The following is a 20,000-nucleotide window of genomic DNA, read 5'->3' as shown; positions in this document are numbered from 1 at the left end:
TTCACATAGATCATTTCTATTCTGGGTACAACATAATCGTCGGTCGTATTGCACATCCAAGGACGTGCATGAGTCCGCCCGTTCACATGTGAACATCGTTCAAACCCCGTCGGTCCATTCACATACACGCAAAATACAACCCTTTGCATAAGGCAAAAAGCGGATTGTCCATTCACATAGATAATTTCTGTTCTTCGTACGGCATAATCTGTGGGACCGGTTTTCATTTTTTATTAAAAGAAAAATGATACAATTAATTTTTAAAACTGAGACTCACGGACTTTGGCTCATTTTCTGTGAAGAACATATATCAAAATGCATATTTAATGACCACACACCATACACATTTCTATTACATAGAAGATGTCCGGGTACACAGAATAGAAACGATCCATGCGAGTGGACAACCTGCTTTTTGCATTATGCAGAGGGTTGCATTCTGTGTGTATGTGAATGGACTGACGTGGTTTCAATGATGTTCACATGTGAATGGACGAACTCATGTACGTCTTACGGATGCGCAATACGACCTACGATTATGTTGTACATAAAATAGAAATGATCTATATGAATGGAGAATCAGCTGTAGAGGGTTGCATTTTGTGTCTATGTGAATGGACTGACTGGGTTTGAAAATGTTCACACATGAATGTTTGCTTCACGTATGTCGGTGGCTACGCAATACGACCGACGATTGTGTTGTACCCAGAATAGAAATGATCTATGTGAATTTACAATCAGCTTTTTGCATCATGTAGAGGGTTGCATTCTGTGTGTATGTGAATGGACTGACGGGGTTTGAATGATGTTCACACATCAATCAATCAATCAATCAATGTTTATTTATATAGCCCTAAATCACTAGTGTCTCAAAGGGCTGTACAAGCCACAACGACATCCTCGGTGTCGAGTGGGTCTGATATAATATTGTGAAAGTCCAACACATCAGCGAAAGTCCAGTCCATGGTTGGGGCCAGCGGGAACCATCCCGAGCGGAGACGGGTCAGCAGCGTAGAGATGTCCCCATCTGATGGACAGGCTAGCGGTCCACCCCGGAGCAGAGTAGAAAAGAAAAGAAAAGAAACGGCAGATCAACTGGTCTAAAAAGGGAGTCTATTTAAAGGCTAGAGTATACAAATGAGTTTTAAGATGAGCTGATGAACATAAATGTTTGCTTCACGTATGTCGGTGGATACGCAATATGACGGATGATTATGTTGTACACAAAATAGAAATCTATGCGAATGGACAATCAGCTGTAGAGGGTTGCATTCTGTGTGTATGTGAATGGACTGACGGGGTTTGAATGATGTTCACACATAAATGTTTGCTTCACGTATGTTGGTGGATACGCAATATGACGGATGATTATGTTGTACACAAAATAGAAATCTATGCGAATGGACAATCAGCTGTAGAGGGTTGCATTCTGTGTGTATGTGAATGGACTGACGGGGTTTGAATGATGTTCACACATAAATGTTTGCTTCACGTATGTTGGTGGATACGCAATATACGCAATATGACGGATGATTATGTTGTACACAAAATAGAAATCTATGCGAATGGACAATCAGCTGTAGAGGGTGGCATTTTGTGTGTATGTGAATGGACTGACTGGGTTTGAATAATGTTCACATGTGAATGGAAAAACTCATGTACGTCCTCGGATGCGCTGTACGACCGACGATTATGTTGTACATTGAATAGAAATGATCTTTGCGAATGGACAATGGTTGCATTTTGTGTGTATGTGAATGGACTGACTGGGTTTGAATGATGTTCACACATGAATGTTTGCTTCACGTATGTCGGTGGCTACGCAATACGACCGACGATTATGTTGTACCCAGAATAGAAATGATCTATGTGAATGGACAATCAGCTTTTTGCATCATGTAGAGGGTTGCATTCTGTGTGTATGTGAATGGACTGACGGGGTTTGAATGATGTTCACACATAAATGTTTGCTTCACGTATGTTGGTGGATACGCAATATGACGGATGATTATGTTGTACACAAAATAGAAATCTATGCGAATGGACAATCAGCTGTAGAGGGTGGCATTTTGTGTGTATGTGAATGGACTGACTGGGTTTGAATGATGTTCACACATGAATTTTTGCTTCACGTATGTAGGTGGATACGCAATAAGACTAGCGATAATGTTGTATATGTTGTTGGGACGGTATAGCTCGGTTGGTAGAATGGCCGTGCCAGCAACTTGAGAGTTCCAGGTTCGATCCCCGCTTCTGCCATCCTAGTCACTGCCGTTGTGTCCTTGGGCAAGACACTTTACCCACCTGCTCCCAGTGCCACCCACACTGGTTTATAAATGTAACTTAGATATTGGGTTTCACTATGTAAAGCGTTTTGAGTCACTAGAGAAAAGCGCTATATAAATATGATTCACTTCACAATTCACTTCACTTGTACACAAAATAGAAATGATCTATGTGAATGGACAATCAGCTGTAGAGGGCTGCATTTTGTGTGTATGTGAATGGACTGACGGGGTTTGAATGATGTTCACACATGAATGTTTGCTTCACGTATGTCGGTGAATACGCAATACGACGGACGATTATGTTGTACACAGAATAGAAATGATCTATGCGAATGGACAATCCGCGATTTGTATTATGCAGTGGGTTGCATTTTGTGTGTATTTGAAAGGACTGACAGGGTTTGAATGATGTTCACATGTGAATGGACAACCTCACATATGTCCTTGGATGCGCAATACGACTGACGATTATGTTGTACACAAAATAGAAATTATCTTTGTGAATGGACAATCAGCTTTTTGCATTATGCAGTGGGTTGCATTTTGTGTGTATGTGAAAGGACTGACAGGGTTTGAATGATGTTCACATGTGAATGGACGTCCTCTAATGCGCAATACGACGGACGGTTATGTTGTACACAAAATAGAAATGATCTTTATGCGAATGGACAATCAGCTGTAGAGGGTTGCATTTGTGTGTATGTGAATGGACTGGCAGGGTTTGAATGATGTTCACACATGAATGTTTGCTTCACGTATGTCGGTGGATACGCAATACGACGGACGATTATGTTGTACACGGAATAGAAATTATCTATGTGAATGGACAATCAGCTGTAGAGGGTTGCATTTGTGTGTATGTGAATGGACTGACGGGGTTTGAATGACGTTCACATGTCAATGGGCGGACTCATGTACGTCCTTGGATGCGCAATACGACCAACGATTATGTTGTACGCGGAATAGAAATAATCTATGTGAATGGACAATCAGCTGTAGAGGGTGGCATTTTGTGTGTATGTGAATGGACTGACGTGGTTTGAATGACGTTCACATGTCAATGGGCGGACTCATGTACGTCCTTGGATGCGCAATACGACCAACGATTATGTTGTACGCGGAATAGAAATTATCTATGTGAATGGACAATCAGCTGTAGAGGGTTGCATTTGTGTGTATGTGAATGGACTGACGGGGTTTGAATGATGTCCACACATGAATGTTTGCTTCACGTATGTCGGTGGATACGCAATAAGACCGACGATTACGTTGTACACAGACTAGGAATTATCTACGTTAATGGACAATCATCTTTTTACATTATGCGAATGGACCGGTCGCTAAAGATGACCAATTCCCTATTTAGTTCCAATGTTCTGTGAGCGCGCTGCTGCTTCTCATGCATTATCCATGCTATCTTGGTGTGATGTCGGCGTGCTTTACAGTCCCTGTCCTCTAGGGGCGCAGTTTCAAGCCAAAGCTCTTTATAATGGCCATAACAAAGCCAGCCCTCCGAGGGCCAAGTGGACCACGGTGGATTTAATGAGCGCTAAGTTAACTTAAAGTCACAGAGCCTCAATGTCAGGGAGTACAAAACATGTTGTTTACTACAGCTATTCATACATAATACAGAGCGACTATATAGTGTCTTTTCTATACGGTAAGATTTTATTTTTTTCTCCGGCTAAAAGCTTTTTTTTTTCTGTGGCAGTTAAAGGCATGGAAGCTTCGGCACGTCCGCTCTTCTCCTCGCAGCTTTCATCTCAGGAGACGGCGCTGCCAAACTGCATTACAATAATCCCCGTTTATGAAAAAGGTTTCATCCTTTTGTCCGCCTTTTTCTTTTTCTTTTTCTTTTTTGTCGCTTCACCCCTAAAAAAAACTCAGCCTTTGTCCTTGACGAAATTGTGACAAAATAAAATGGGGGAGGGGGGGGGGAAACAAAAAAACTCATTCACTTAAAGCGAAATATCACTAAAGCTATTCAATGTGCAGTGAGATAGGCTCCAGCACCCCCCCGCGACCCCATAAGGGACAAGCGGTAGAAAATGGATGGATGTATATTCAATTGTCCTTTGGCCATGAAATAATAATTACTATTGAAGTAATCAATGTATTTCTCAAAATATGTTATGGCCTTTAATGACATTTATATTTAGCCAACTATACATGTATTTGTTTCATGACATTTAGAATTATTTAAAAAATATTTCCTGATGTATTTACAAATTTAATAGCTATAAATAATTACATTATGTTCAATAAAATATTCAATATAATAAAAAATTCATCTGAGGTGGTCAATTATCTGAATAGCTCATTGTCAACTTTTCTGTATATTTGGCTTGTATATATTTGATTTATGGGTTTTCAGTGTTTTTTTCCGATTTATGTAGAGTAGGGTTGTAAAATGAATGTATATACTGACACACACACACGCACACACACACATTTTTGTATTTCTTACCTTTTGGAGACCTCCGAAAAATGCCCACCTCTGTAGGACCACCCTTTCTAGATATATAAAGATTTGTATTTACAACATTATTAATGTATATACATACTATGCCAATATAAAAAAGCTTGTTGTGAAAAATGAGTTAGAAGAAGAAGAAGAAGGTCACAATTTCACAAGAAAAACTTAAAATTTTGGCAGCATTAGAATAAAAGTCGGCATTTTACTCAACGCAAGTCAAAATTTTACAGGAAAAACTGAACATTTGTGCAATGTTATGATAAAAGTTTGAATTTTACTCGATAACAGTCGCAATTTTTTTACAAGCAAAGCTTAAAGTTTTGGCAATTTTATGAAAAGTCGTAATTTTACTCAACAAAAGTCACAATTTTGTTTTTAAATTTTGGCAATATTATAATAATAATCGGGATTTTACTCGGCAAATTTATGACAAAAGTCATCATTTTTTGAGTGAAATGATGACAAACAAAATACAAAAAAATTGGCAATATTGTGATAAAATTCAGAATTTTATATCACAAATGTCACCATTTTGCATTAAAAAGTAATAATTGTACATAAAAATGTAATAATTTTACATAATGTAATAATTTTACATAAAAATTTAATTTAACATAAAAATGTAATAATTTTACATAAAAATGTAATTTTACATAAAAATGTAATAATTTTACATAAAAATGTAGTAATTTTACATAAAGTAATAATTTTAGGAGAAAATATTTCAATATTACAGAAACAGAAAGAATATGAGAAATTGTCCCCAATTTTAGAAGAAAAAAGTAGACACATTGTTAGAAAAAGACCGCTTTTAGTTAGTTTATTTTTGGGGGAATTTTTTGTTTGGAATTGGGGTTTAATCTTTATTATTTACTTCGAGTTATTACAGTATGTCTCTATATACATGTTTATTTTATTTTAATTAATTTTGGCCAGAGGGGGCAAACTTCAATTTCTGACACACACTTGTTATTTCATATGTTGACCAGAGGGGGAGCACTTTTAAAACCGACACACAGTCAATTTGAAAAAATCCCTACTTTTTGGGACCACCCTAATTTTGATAGATTTCCCCACTAGGGGGCGCAAATGAGACATTCTCTATTAGATGCAATGGTTTTCAGTATTGGGACCATGATTTATGTCCTAACTTGTTCACACCTCCTCACATGGACGGCACTTTTCCTTGTTGATGTCTCAAGAAGGTAGAAATACAAGAACACACACACACATTGCACACACACACACCCACCCACACACACACACACTCACAATCTTGTATTTATTACCTTCTCGAGACCTCCGGAAAATGCAGACCTCTTTAGGACCGCCCTTTCTTCAACATTAATTATATATATATATATATATATATATATATATATATATATATATATATATATATATATATATATTTATATATATATATATATATATATATATATATATATATATATATATATATATATATATATATATGTATATGTATATGTATATGTATATATATATGTATATGTATATGTATATGTATATATATATGTATATGTATATGTATATATATATATATATGTATATGTATATGTATATATATATATATATGTATATGTATATATATGTATATATATATATATATATATGTATATATATATATATATATATATATATATATATGTATATGTATATATATGTATATGTATATGTATGTATATATATATGTATATATATATATATATATATATATATATATATATATATATATATATATATATATATAAAAAAAAGCTTGTTGTAAAAAATGAGTTGGAATTTCACAAGAAAAAGGTCACAATTTCACAAGAAAAACTTATAATTTTGGCAGTATTATAACAAAAGTCGTAATTTTACTCAACGCAAGTTACAAGAAAGACTGAACATTTGTGCAATGTTATGATAAAAGTTGAAATTTTACTCAATAACTGTCGCAATTTTACAAGAAAAGCTTAAAATGTTGGCAATTTCATGAAAAGAGTCGTCATTTTACTCGACAAAAGTCACAATTTTATAAGGAAACTTTAACATTTTGGCAATATTATAATAATAATCTGAATTTTACTTGGCAAAATTACGACAAAAGTCATCATTTTATTTAAAAAAGTCATTATTTTACAAGAACAACAAACAATTTGGCAATATTGTGATAAAAGTCAGAATTTTATATGACATATGTCACCATTTTGCAATAAAAATGAATGATTTTACATAAAAAAAGAAACAATTTCAGAAACAGAAAGAATATGAGAAAATGTTCCCAATGTTATAAGAAAAAAGTCGACACAAAGACTGCTTTTAGTTAATTTATTTTTTGGGGGGAATTTTTTTTTTTTTGTATTTACTTCGTTATTACAGTATGCTTCTACGTACATATTTATTTTATTTTTTAAATTAATTTTGTCCAAAGGGGCCCCATTTCAATCTCTTACACACACTTGTTGTTACATATGTTGGCCAGAGGGGGAGCACTTCAAATTCGTACACACACTTGTTATTTCATATGTTGACCAGAGGGGAAGCACTTTTAAAACTGACAGTCAATTTGAAAGATCCCTCCTTTTTGGGACCACCCTCATTTTAAAAAAAAGACATTCTCTATTAGATGCAATGGTTTTCCGTATTGGGACCATGATTTGGAAGGTACTTTTTAACAACAAAGAAAAGTACCTTCCATATGAGGACCGGTGAACAAGTTAGGACATAAGTCCTTGTATATATGTATGTATATGTGTGTATATATAGGTGTATGTGTATATGTATGTATATACATACATGTATGTATATATGTATATTTATATATACGTGTAATTATACACATATATACATATATATGTATACGTGTAATTATACACATATATACATATATATATGTATACGTGTAATTCTACACATATATACATATATATGTATACGTGTAATTCTACACATATATACATATATATATGTATACGTGTAATTCTACACATATATACATATATATGTATACGTGTAATTCTACACATATATACATATATATGTATACGTGTAATTCTACACATATATACATATGTATGTATACGTGTAATTCTACACATATATACATATGTATGTATACGTGTAATTCTACACATATATACATATGTATGTATGTGTGGTGGCCACAGTTCGACCCTGGAACAGATCATTTCTGCCTACATTATTCGCCACGAGCGTAAAGAGTATCGAGCTCTCCGAACATCAGCGCAAGGCTGCGAGACGCGGTAGAGCGGAAACTTTAGCAGTAAAAGCAAGAGTCTGCTGTGACATGTTTGTAAGTGGTCGCTAACACGCCGTTAGCTGCCGGCTAATGGAAAGTCCGTGTCAGTGACAGGCGGATATCGTCAGGAGGAACAAAGTGTCGTGCACTATGACACTACACCGGCGAGAGTGGATGTTTTGGGATATATTTATTTATAAACATAAACGCGGACATAGAGCGTGTTCAGCTCCTCGGCTCCCAACTGGGGACTGTTGGCTCGAAGCCGGTCTCGTGGAAAGACTATTTAGCACGGTGACTCTCCATGTGGAAGTGATCAAAATAGTGCAGGGAAGTAGTCAACGTTGCAACGTGGTGGTGTCACACTTCAAAAAGTCAGTGTTCAAAAACAAGAAGAAAAAAAATACAAAAATTAGGGGTATTTTATTTGAACGAAGCAAAATTATCTGCCAATAGAACAAGAAAATTCGGCTTGTCAAGACTTTCCAAAACAAGTCAAATTAAAGCTGCAAGCAGCGATGGACGGGACCGACTCTGAGGGCTCATAAAATCCAAACCGAAGCAGTAATTAAAACTCTTTCATCAACTTTTAATCAGAAGGGTTCAATCTCTCTCCTGTGCTAATTTGAAGCCGACACGACAAACGCGCTCAGAGGAGATAATGTTTGAAAAAAGGTGACTGTTTTTACACAACTTTTGTTTTGAAGGGGGAATTGCAAACTTCCTGTTGATTTTTGCTGGGGGTTGTCAGTGGAAGATTTGTCTGTGTTTTCTTCCTAGGGGGCGCTAGAGCGCAATATTGAGTTTTGGGGTTTGGTTTTTTGATTAGATCGCAATTTTTGCCAGTCCTGATGTGTGTGTCCAATTTGGTGAGTTTTGAAGCATGTTAAGGGGGTCAAATTACAGCTCAAAGATGCGGCGGTATAATAATAAAACGCTAGAAATACAATAGGGTCCTCTGTCCCAAATGGACTGGGTCCCTAAATAGCTAACCTCAATGAACCCAAAAATACCTTAAAATAAGTATATTCTCACTAATAACAAGTGCACTTTTCTTGGTAGAAAAAAAATATGAGACCTTTTTGCTCAATATGTTGAAAAATATTCTTAAATTAAGTAAATGCTAGTGCCATTTTCTTGACATAATGATATGCGCTCGGCATTACATTTCTTGAAACCAGCAAACTTATACTAAAAACTAATTTATTTTTCTTAAAGGAAAGGCAACAAGGCAACCGCTTGTTACTCTCGGTGTTTCCCAGCTGCTCAGGCAAATCATATGGTCTAAAGATGCATTTTTCCATTGATAACATGACATCATCGCGCCAAGTGCGTGCTCTTTCCGTCAATTAGTGCGCATATTTACAGCCCGGCCCCCGGCCAAATTGTTTTTTATTGTAATTTTGAAGAATTTATCTGAATGTGCATGAACTATTTCTGTTCAAAATTGTTTGAAATGTCACATGTTAAACGTTTAAATATTAACTGTCAGTTTACTGTACTGTGCCAACTGTACTGCTATATGAGTACGTATTTTCTATTGTTTCATTGAAAATAAAACAGCAAAGTCCATTTGGCTGTCATCTGTTTTAATTACGAGACACAATTGTGTCAAAATCATGATTTTTTTTTTTTCACGCTTGAAGTAAGAAATTATTACTTGAAAAAAAGTAGTTTTATACTTGTGAGTGTTGATGACACAGCTTTGCAACACTTGATATTCTAGTTTCAAGCATGTTTTACTCAATATAAGTCATAAAATCTCAGCAACAAGCTGTAATACACTGTAAAAAAAAAATTCTGTAAACTACTGGCAGCTATGGCTGCCAAACGAAAACCATAAAATTAAAGTAAAACATTGTAAACCAAATAATGATCATAAAACATTATATTTACAGAAATTTTCATGAAACGTTTTGCGGAAAAATATCGTAATTTTACAGATTTTTACTAAATTATTAAGATCGACCACCTTTAATAAAGTGACGATGCAAACAGTTCTGCAGAAAAATACCTTTATTCTACAGAGTTTTTCCAAATTATTACGATCAAACACCTTTAATGAAGTGACAATGCTGGCAGTTCCACAGAAAAATATCATTATTTTACAGATTTTTTTCTGAATTGTTAAGATCAACCACCTTTAATAAAGTGACGATGCAAACCGTTCTGCAGAAAAATACCTTAGTTAGATTGTTAGTATGGACATAGACTTTTATATAACAAGCTACATATTTAATGAAAGATAATTACTGTAATTTTACATGAATTTGAAAGTAATTTAAGAAAACAGAAAATGCTATGTATAATTAATTTGGTATTTTTCTGTAAAAAAAAAAAAGAAATATACATAGTTTGTCATTACTGGCATATTACTTAAAATAACAGGCGGATTGTTTATTTACAGATAATGTCTTCAATTCTACAGTTTTATAAACTATTTTTAAAAAAAAAGAAAAATTACAGTAGAAATTTAGAGTAAATTAACCATAAAAATAAGATTTTTTTTTACAGTGTATCTTACTGAGATAATTTAGGACCAAAACACTTAAAACAAGTAAAACACTCTAACATAAAATCTGCTTAGTGAGAAGAATTATCTTATCAGACAGAAAATAAGCAAATATCACCCTTATTTGAGATATTTAATCTTACATAGATTTCAGTTTTTGCAGTGCACTTTTTGTAGCAGATTATAGTTACTCATTCAAAAAGTAGTGAGGCTACTGCCAATCAGGAAATGTAGTTAGGCTTCGCTACACGTAGCTCTTTACCGCCCATCACTGGCAAACTGTGTCGAATGATTTACGGAGATATAAAAAAGTGTCTGTTTAATGTTTCATGCTGTATCGGTAGAGTGATGTGTCCTGGAAGCGAACTGCGTAGGGTGTAGAAAATTGTTAGTTTCAAGGCGATCCACAAGTTGCCTAGCAACAGTCTTTTCTCTTTCGCTTTGGTTAGAACCAGGAGGATGCTGTCGGTAATATTGGTCGTATAGTTCGATTCATGTATTGGAATTATTGTTGCATCTCTGAGAGCGTTTGGTAAGATACTCTGCTGGATTGAAGAGTTTTGTTATCAGAACCAGAAATACTTTAATAATCCCCGAGGGGAAATTAAGATTTTCAGCACAATTCCATTCAAGAGTAGAGGTGAGGCGGAAAAAAATTCAGTCTAAGAAGGGGTCCAGACTGAGACCAAGGGGGAAAAAAACCTCATAGCCTTGTGGTTAGTGTCCGCCCTGAGATCGGTAGGTTGTGAGTTCAAACCAAAGACCAAAAAAAATAGGACCCATTACCTCCCTGCTTGGCACTCAGCATCAAGGGTTGGAATTGGGGGTTAAATCACCAAAAATGAGTCCCGAGCGCTCACTGCTCCCCTCACCTCCCAGGGGGTGAACAAGGGCATGGGTCAAATGCAGAGGACAAATTTCACCACAACTAGTGTGTGTGTGTGTGTGTGTGTGTGTGTGTGTGTGTGTGTGTGTGTGTGTGTGTGTGTGTGTGTGTGTGTGTGTGTGTGTGTGTGTGTGTGTGTGTGTGTGTGTGTGTGTGTGTGTGTGTGTGACACTGTACCCTTGCACAGTGTCTCAGCACGCTCTGGCGAAAGATTGTACGCTACCACCTCTTTTTATTTGGGCTTTCCCTGATTACATGGCAACAGCTGTTTCTAAGGGAAGTGGGTCGTAAACAGCGTTGCCTTTGGTTACAGAACAGTTCAAAAGCAAAGATCGTAAAAAGTTCACAGAAAATTTTGTAAAACGTTTCAAAAAGCAGCGCCTGGAGGGGAGTCTGGTCCTGCTTCCTCTTCGCTTTTGTAGTTCTTGGGTCAAGACAACGTCTTTCTGTTGATTACAATACATGAAAGAAACAGAACACCTTCATGTTGCTTGTGGAGTTTTACAAGCCTTCTTCTTGGTAGGTTCAAAAACATGTTTTTGTCTTCTCCGCCGGGAACTCATTGAAACACAAAGTTTTTGGGATAACTTAGGTACAATTATTCTAACACTTTCTATTTTGTATCATTTTCTAATTGTGCGTCCCCCTTCCCATTTTCCCCCATTTGGCTGTCCCTGGTTGCCAATCAGGATGCTTTTTTTTATCAATTTGCTTTGTTAAATGTGTTGCCTGCCTTTCCCTCATACAACGGTCTTGTTTCATGCACTTGCCTGCCGCCTCTGCATCCCGGGGGGCCCAGACATACACCGGACCGTAACAGTTAGGGTCCTTTTTTAAAAGGCATATTCCAGGTGGAAATATTTTAGCCATTTTTTTCTTTTCAGTAAGCACCACGTCGTTCGGTAGCGCTGGCGTCTTATTATCGCTGAGGCGTTTTTACTGCGTGCTAACACACCCGACCGCACCAGCTAAAGTTTCGAGTCAACTCATTACGTGCTTTTGAGGTCGGTGGAATTAATCCACTCCCACACCATGCGGGATAAAAGCTTCCCCCCCTGGACCGCCGTCCTTGTGCGATTCCTCGCCAAAGACACAAACAACAACTTCCATGCCTAAAAGCCCTGATTTTGGGACCAAATTTGGGATTCTGTTTGGGGTCAGTCTGCGTGGTGATTTATTTGCTGACACGGGTCCTCATTAGAAGGCGCTGGCCATTTAAAAAAACGAGTCCCCCCCGTCTTCTTCTTCCGTCCTCCTCTCCCCCGATTCCACTTCAAAGGAGGAAATTAGCATGGAGGGAGACGGGAGGACGGAGCGCCAACCTTGTTGTTGTTTTTTTGTTTTTTTTATAGCTTAATGGCGGCTGATAGATGAAAGGCAGAGCGAACGGCGGGGTTTGACAAAGGCAAAGTCAACGATGGCATGTAATGATGAAGGGCGCTCGGCGGGAAAAAAACAAACACTCGAGTCGGGGCCGTTTAACACCTGTGATGAGCTCCCGGTTGTCGTCCGCGATGGCCTACAGTACGTGTCACATGACTGTGCACCCTTTGACCACTTAAGTGGGGAGGAGGGCGGGGGGGGGCGGCGCTTTAATGGCCGTTACACATTAAAGGCCTACTGAAATTATTTTTTTTTAATTTAAACGGGGATAGCAGATCCATTCTATGTGTCATACTTGATCATTTCGCGATATTGCCATATTTTTGCTGCAAGGATTTAGTATAGAACGACGACGATAAAGTTCGCAACTTTTGGTCGCTGATAAAAAAAAGCCTTGTCTATAACGGAAGTAGCGTGACGTCACAGGAGGAAGGATTCCTCACAATTCCCCGTTTTTTACAATGGAGCGAGAGAGATTCGGACCGAGAAAGCGACAATTACCCCATTAATTTGAGCGAGGATGAAAGATTCGTGGATGAGGAACGATAGAGTGAAGAACTAGAGAGGCAGTGCAGGGTGTGTCTTTTTTCGCTTTGACTGTAACTTAGGTACAAGGTCTCATTGGATTCCACACTTTCTCCTTTTTCTATTGTGGATCACGGATTTGTATTTTAAACCACCTCGGATACTATATCCTCTTGAAAATGAGAGTCGAGAACGCGAAATGGACATTCACAGTGACTTTTATCTCCACGACAATACATCGGCAAAGCTCTTTAGCTACTGAGCTAACGTGATAGCATCTGGCTCAAATGCAGATAGAAACAAAATAAATAAATCCCTGACTGGAAGGATAGACAGAAGATCAACAATACTATTAAACCATGGACATGTAACTACACGGTTAATAATTCTCAGCCTGGCAAAGCTTAACGACGCTGAAGCTAACTTAGCAACTTAGCAACCGGACCTCACAGAGCTATGATAAAAACATTAGCGCTCCACCTACGCCAGCCAGCCCTCATCTGCTCATCAACACCCGTGCTCACCTGCGTTCCAGCGATCGACGGCGCGACGAAGGACTTCACCCGATCACAGATGCGGTTGGCGGCTAGCATCGGCTAGGCGTCTGCTATCCAAGTAAGTACTCCTTGTTGTGTTGCTGCAGCCAGCCGCTAATACACCGATCTCACCTACAACTTTCTTCTTTGCAATCTCCATTGTTCATTAAACAAATTGCAAAAGATTCACGTACACAGATGTCCAGAATACTGTGGAATTGTTCGATGAAAACAGAGCAGTTTGTATGGTGACACATTGGGTACGAATACTACCGTTGCCGTCGTGACGTCACGCGCATACGTCATCATACATAGACGTTTCCAACCGGAAGTTTAGCGGGAAATTTAAAATTGCACTTTATAAGTTAACCCGGCCGTATTGGCATGTGTTGCAATGTTAAGATTTCATCATTGATATATAAACTATCAGACTGCGTGGTCGGTAGTAGTGGCTTTCAGTAGGCCTTTAAGCGTCATTTGCTTTATTGTAATACATGAACATGATGTCATTCACAAACATTGTGAAAGTGCTGCCTTCACAATAACAATAATGTTGTTGTTGAGCTCAGTTACTGTCAGGTTCAAACACTGATGACATCTATTAAACAAGACAAGAAGCAAGGAACCATGCAGAGGCATAGTTCAATTTGTTTCATGGGGAGAACGCATGGAGCTGCACACTTAGTCACAGTCTCGCCCTACGCTCTAAGGTACAGCTCCCGCGTCCCTCTTTTTATTCAGGAGTTCCCTAGTCAGCATCACCGAGGTCGCCTCTAAAAGGAGTGGTCACATATATCATGCAACGCAGGTCCAGTACGCACAATACGTGGCGGAATGTGCTGGGGCCTTGTGATTTCGCCTTGTCTCTGCTTCGTCTGCGTGCTGTCGTCTTATCTTCGTTGAGGTCCTTGAAGTCCTTGGCTGCTAGCGGGCTAAAACAAAGATAACATCTGCGGCTGAGGCCACCCCTCAGACAAGAAGTTTTGTCCTTGCACAGATAGAAAAATTACAGCTTTAGCACAATAGCTAATGTAGTACAATTTCTGACCTTTTGAACTATATTTCGTGTCTGTCAAGAATGTCTGGTCGTTTCATTTCTTTTCTATTTTAAACCATTGAAGGACCAGATGTAGGCCAAAGTTGAATATGGAGTCGCTCTGACCATTCTACAAAATGTTTTGATTGTCTAAGTATGACTAAGGGATTCAAGGATGTTGCAGAACAAACAGGTCGAAAACATCAGGACCTTGACGCATGAAGAAAACAGATAAAATGGCCAAGTGACAAGGGCTGTGGAGATTGCTTGATTCTTGTGTCCTCCGGAGGACGTTTGTTTGTCTGCATGGGCAGCTCAATCCAACTTTGTACTTTTTGACTATGGGTAAATAAACCTTTTGTACTAAACTCACTTTTGTTGCTGTTTAACCTTCGGACAATCCACTACACTAATAACTATAGCAACGGACTTAAAGCATACTAAAGTTGTGTGATAATATATATACATGATTATTCTAACAGTTACTATTATAGCTCTTAGCTATAATAATGAGCTCAGTTACAGCTAATTTTATTACCTTGTGGAGGTTTCCCTCTTGTTGTGGGTTCTCCTGGCTGACAGATCTTCGTGAGCCCGGTAGACAGTTTGAATACAGTCTTTTTATTTGACATAAACCCCCGAGGGGTGGCTTGCTTTCCAGCAATGTGCGTTTGTCTCTACGAGCGCGTCTCTCCCTGGCTCCAACTCCAACAACTTGTCTCGTCCCGGCTGCTGCTAATAAAGGCGACAGGTGATTAGATAACAAGGTTCAGAGCGCATATCATTATGTCAAGATAATGGCACTAGCATTTACTTAATTTAAGAATATTTTTCAACATATTGAGCAAAAAGGTCTCTTTTTTTTTTTCTACCGAGAAAAGGACAGGACTTCATTGTCATTGCACAAGTACAACGAAACTGTTTTCAGCACAAAACCCGTTCAAGAGTAGACCAACACACAATGTACAGCAGGGGTGTCCAAAGTGCGGCCCGCAGCTAATTGTTTACCGGCCCACCACACATTCTGCAAAAATTGCAAAATTGATAATATTGCAAAAATAAAAAAAAAACATTTCAAAAAAGTGGAGGTGAAATCTAACGAGAAAAAGTTGCAATGTTGACACAAAGCTGCCATGCAGGCTGTTTTTTTTCTTTTGTCTTTCTTTTTCTTTTTTTTGCCATTGCTAAAAAAAAAAAAAAAGATTAAAAATCTATGTTTTAATGAATTATTACTTTAAAAATATCACTTGAAAATGTTTTATGTGGAAAAAATATTGCATATATTGTGTGGTTGCCATATAAAAACATCAGTTTTATTTGACAAAAGAGCATAAAACAAAATAATAGTTCAACGTAAAAGTGACAGATACATCTGAAGTTGGTCTCATAATTTAAGTGTTAAATGTATAAAAAAAAAACTAATAAAAATGTATCACTTTATGATTGGGGCACCATTTGGATCCCAAATATATTTAGTAGGATTTTATTTAACTTTTCACTGTGATTACTCAAAAATATTAAAGAATTAAAATCAATGGTGTCCTGCATTATTGATCTTTTAAGGCTCTATTTACTAAATACTGCATATTTCAGTTTTACTATAAAAAACAAAGTTGTCTTTGACAGAAAACCTTTTTTTTTTAAACTTTATATCAACCTCAAGTTGATATAAACATTTACTGTAAGCGTTAAATAAAAAATAATAATAATAATTTGACTTATTTTTAACAATTTAATGACTGAGACCCTTTATAGTCCCCGGGAGCCCTAAAGGTTAAAAAAAAAAAAAAATCCATATATTTTGTTAAGGTTTGAAAATGAAAAATATCAAAATGGCCCCCGCATGCTTACATTTTTCCGCGTACGGCCCTCAGTGGAAAACGTTTGGACACCCCTGGTGTACAGGGTTACAGAACAGGAACGCTGATGGGTCGCCAAAGGCGCCCCGTAAAAGATGGGAAAAAGGTAAAACGCTGGGGAAGAAGATGAGTAAAAAAAATACTATCTAGATTGGGCTCCTAAGGGGGGCCAGTCTGGAGTGGAAAATAATCCTCCATGCCATGCACACATAAACATGTTACATTTAATCACGACAACTCGCAACAGAGGGGCGGGGGGAGTTGTGGTCCCTGGAGGTCGACTTGCCGCTAGGGGAAGGGGAATCAAGGTGTGGTGGTGGGTGTGTGTGTGTGTGTGTGTGTGTGTGTGTGTGTGTGTGTGTGTGTGTGTGTGTGTGTGTGTGTGTGTGTGTGTGTGTGTGTGTGTGTGTGTGTGTGTGTGTGTGTGTGTGTGTGTGTGTGTATATAAGCCCATAGTCTTGGGTGTGTTGATGTAGTGTCCATAGGCCTGGGGCCGTTCTGCATGCAAGCAAAAGTTCGACGAAAAGTGCACTTGTTATTAGTGAGAATATTCTTATTTTAAAGGCCTACTGAAATGAATTTTTTTTATTTAAACGGGGATAGCAGATCTATTCTATGTGTCATACTTGATCATTTTGCGATATTGCCATATTTTTGCTGAAAGGATTTAGTATAGAACAACGACGATAAAGATTGCAACTTTTGGTATCTGATAAAAAAAAGGCTTGCCCCTACCGGAAGTAGCGTGACGTAGTCAGTTGAACATATACGCAAAGTTCCCTATTGTTTACAATGATGGCCGCATGAAGTGAGAGAGATTCGGACCGAGAAAGCGACAATTTCCCCATTAATTTGAGCGAGGATGAAAGATTTGTGGATGAGTAAAGTGCAAGTGAAGGACTAGTGGGGAGTTGAAGCTATTCAGATAGGGAAGATGCTGGGAATGACTACAACAGTAAATAAACACAAGACATATATATACTCTACTAGCCACAACACAACCAGGCTTATATTTAACATGCCACAAATTAATCCTGCATAAAAACACCTGCGTGTTTGTTATGCTAGCTCCTAGCTCCTCTGCTAGCTCCTAGCTCCATAGAACACGCCAATACAATTCAAACACCTGATCAACACACACAATCACTCAGCCCAAAAGACCGTTCACCTAACCCAAGGTTCATAAAGCTTATATATTTTAAAAAAGTTACGTACATACGCAAAAAAAAGTTGCGCACATACGGTCAAGCGATCAAATGTTTAGAAGCCAAAGCTGCATACTCACAGTAGCACGTCTGCGTCTTTGTCGTCCAAATCAAAGTAATCCTGGTAAGAGTCTGTGTTGTCCCAGTTCTCTACAGGCGTCTGTGTATCGAAGTCAAAAGTCCTCCTGGTTAGAGTCTCTGTTATCCGAGTTCTTCCATCTTGACTGCATCTTTCGGGAATGTAAACAAAGAAGCGCCGGCTGTGTACTGTTGTTGCTGACTACGTTCGAAAAATACGTCCATTTCGCACCGACAACTTTCTTCTTTGCTTGCTCAGCTTCCTTCTCCATAATGCAATGAACATGATTGCAACAGATTCACGAACACAGATGTCCAGAATACTGTGGAATTATGAAATGAAAACAGAGCTTTTTCGTATTGGCTTCAATGTGGAAGGCATACCCGTGTTCGCCGGTCTACGTCACGCGCATACGTCATCCTCAGAGGCGTTTCGAACCGGAAGTTTAGCGGCAAATTTAAAATGTCACTTTATAAGTTAACCCGGCCGTATTGGCATGTGTTATAATGTTAAGATTTCATCATTGATATATAAACTATCAGACTGCGTGGTCGGTAGTAGTGGGTTTCAGTAGGCCTTTAAGGTATTTTTGCATTCATTGAAGTTAGCTAATTTTACTTGTTTTGGAAAGTCTTGACAAGCCGAATTTTCTTGTTCTATTGGCAGATAATTTTTCTTAGTTCAAATAAAATACCCCTCATTTTTGTATTTTTTTTTTTTGGTTTTGAACACTGACTTTTTGCAGTGCAGGAAGTGTAATGTGCTGTTGGAGTCTCACGTGTGATTTGGAGTCCGCCTACAAGGATCGAGCTGGTCCAGTGCTCTCACTGACTTTGACTGCCACCCACCTCTGTGGATTTAACTCAACCAAAGCACTTTAGCTCAGCCTATTAGTGGATCCTGTCCCCTGACGGCGGAGGTGTCGCCAGGGAGCGCCGAGTGAGGACCACCATTACTCCATATTCTGAAGCCGTCAGCGTGTCATTACTGTTAACTGGGACTGTGGCTTGACGGGGGGGCTGGGAGAGGGAGGGGTTACCTGCACTGATATCCTTGACCTTCATCACGACCCCTCACAGGAGACGGTTATGGCGATGGGATGTGTGGCGTTCCCGTTCACTTGACCTTCCCACTCTGCGCGCGCTCCCCACCCACTCGCATGTTAGTTTTTTTTTGTTTTTTTTTTTTTTTTTTTTATCAACTTTGGTGGGATTTCATTCAGTCCCCGCGTGAGGACCGGTTGCCTAGCAACTGTGGCCAACAACCCACAAGCTGTGGCGGCTTTACCTGCGATGAGGCGCGGCGGAAAACGAGCGTGGGTCTTCTGAGAGCAAAATACTCGAGCGCTGCCTTCCGTTTTTTAAACCACTGGCTCCAAAAATAAGAAGTAGACTTCAAGGACAAAGAAAGTCACGCGGGGAAAGAAAAATGTCAACAACGTTTTGTGGCGGGATGACGGCAAGTTCTCCTTTTGGGACCGCTCGCCACTTCCCACATCAAAGATCGTCTATGTCAAGGTTCCTCCGGAGACAGACACCTTCCAGAAACAATACATAAAAAACACAAGATAAACATTTAAGTTTTTTTCCAAACAGTTTTGAAAATAACTACCACAGTTTTTGTTTTCAAGAACATGTTGCAAACCACGAGTCAAATATCATTTTTTAATAACAGGAGCTCGTTGCTGTTTTTTGAACAGTAATAAAAAATCTGTTATGTTTGCGGAGGGAGTATACGGCACAGACCATAAGAGGGCGTAGTTGCTCTATGATTTACTATACATATATATATATATATATATGTATGTATATGTGTATATGTGTATATGTATGTATATGTGTATATATGTATGTGTATGTATGTATGTATGTACATATATATGTATGTATGTATGTATATATGTATGTATGTACGTATATATGTATGTATGTACATATATATGTATGTATGTAT

Source organism: Entelurus aequoreus, linkage group LG18 (genome assembly GCF_033978785.1).
Source record: "Entelurus aequoreus isolate RoL-2023_Sb linkage group LG18, RoL_Eaeq_v1.1, whole genome shotgun sequence".
Classification (NCBI taxonomy): Eukaryota; Metazoa; Chordata; class Actinopteri; order Syngnathiformes; family Syngnathidae; genus Entelurus; species Entelurus aequoreus.
Note: the sequence above shows the minus strand (reverse complement) of the source record.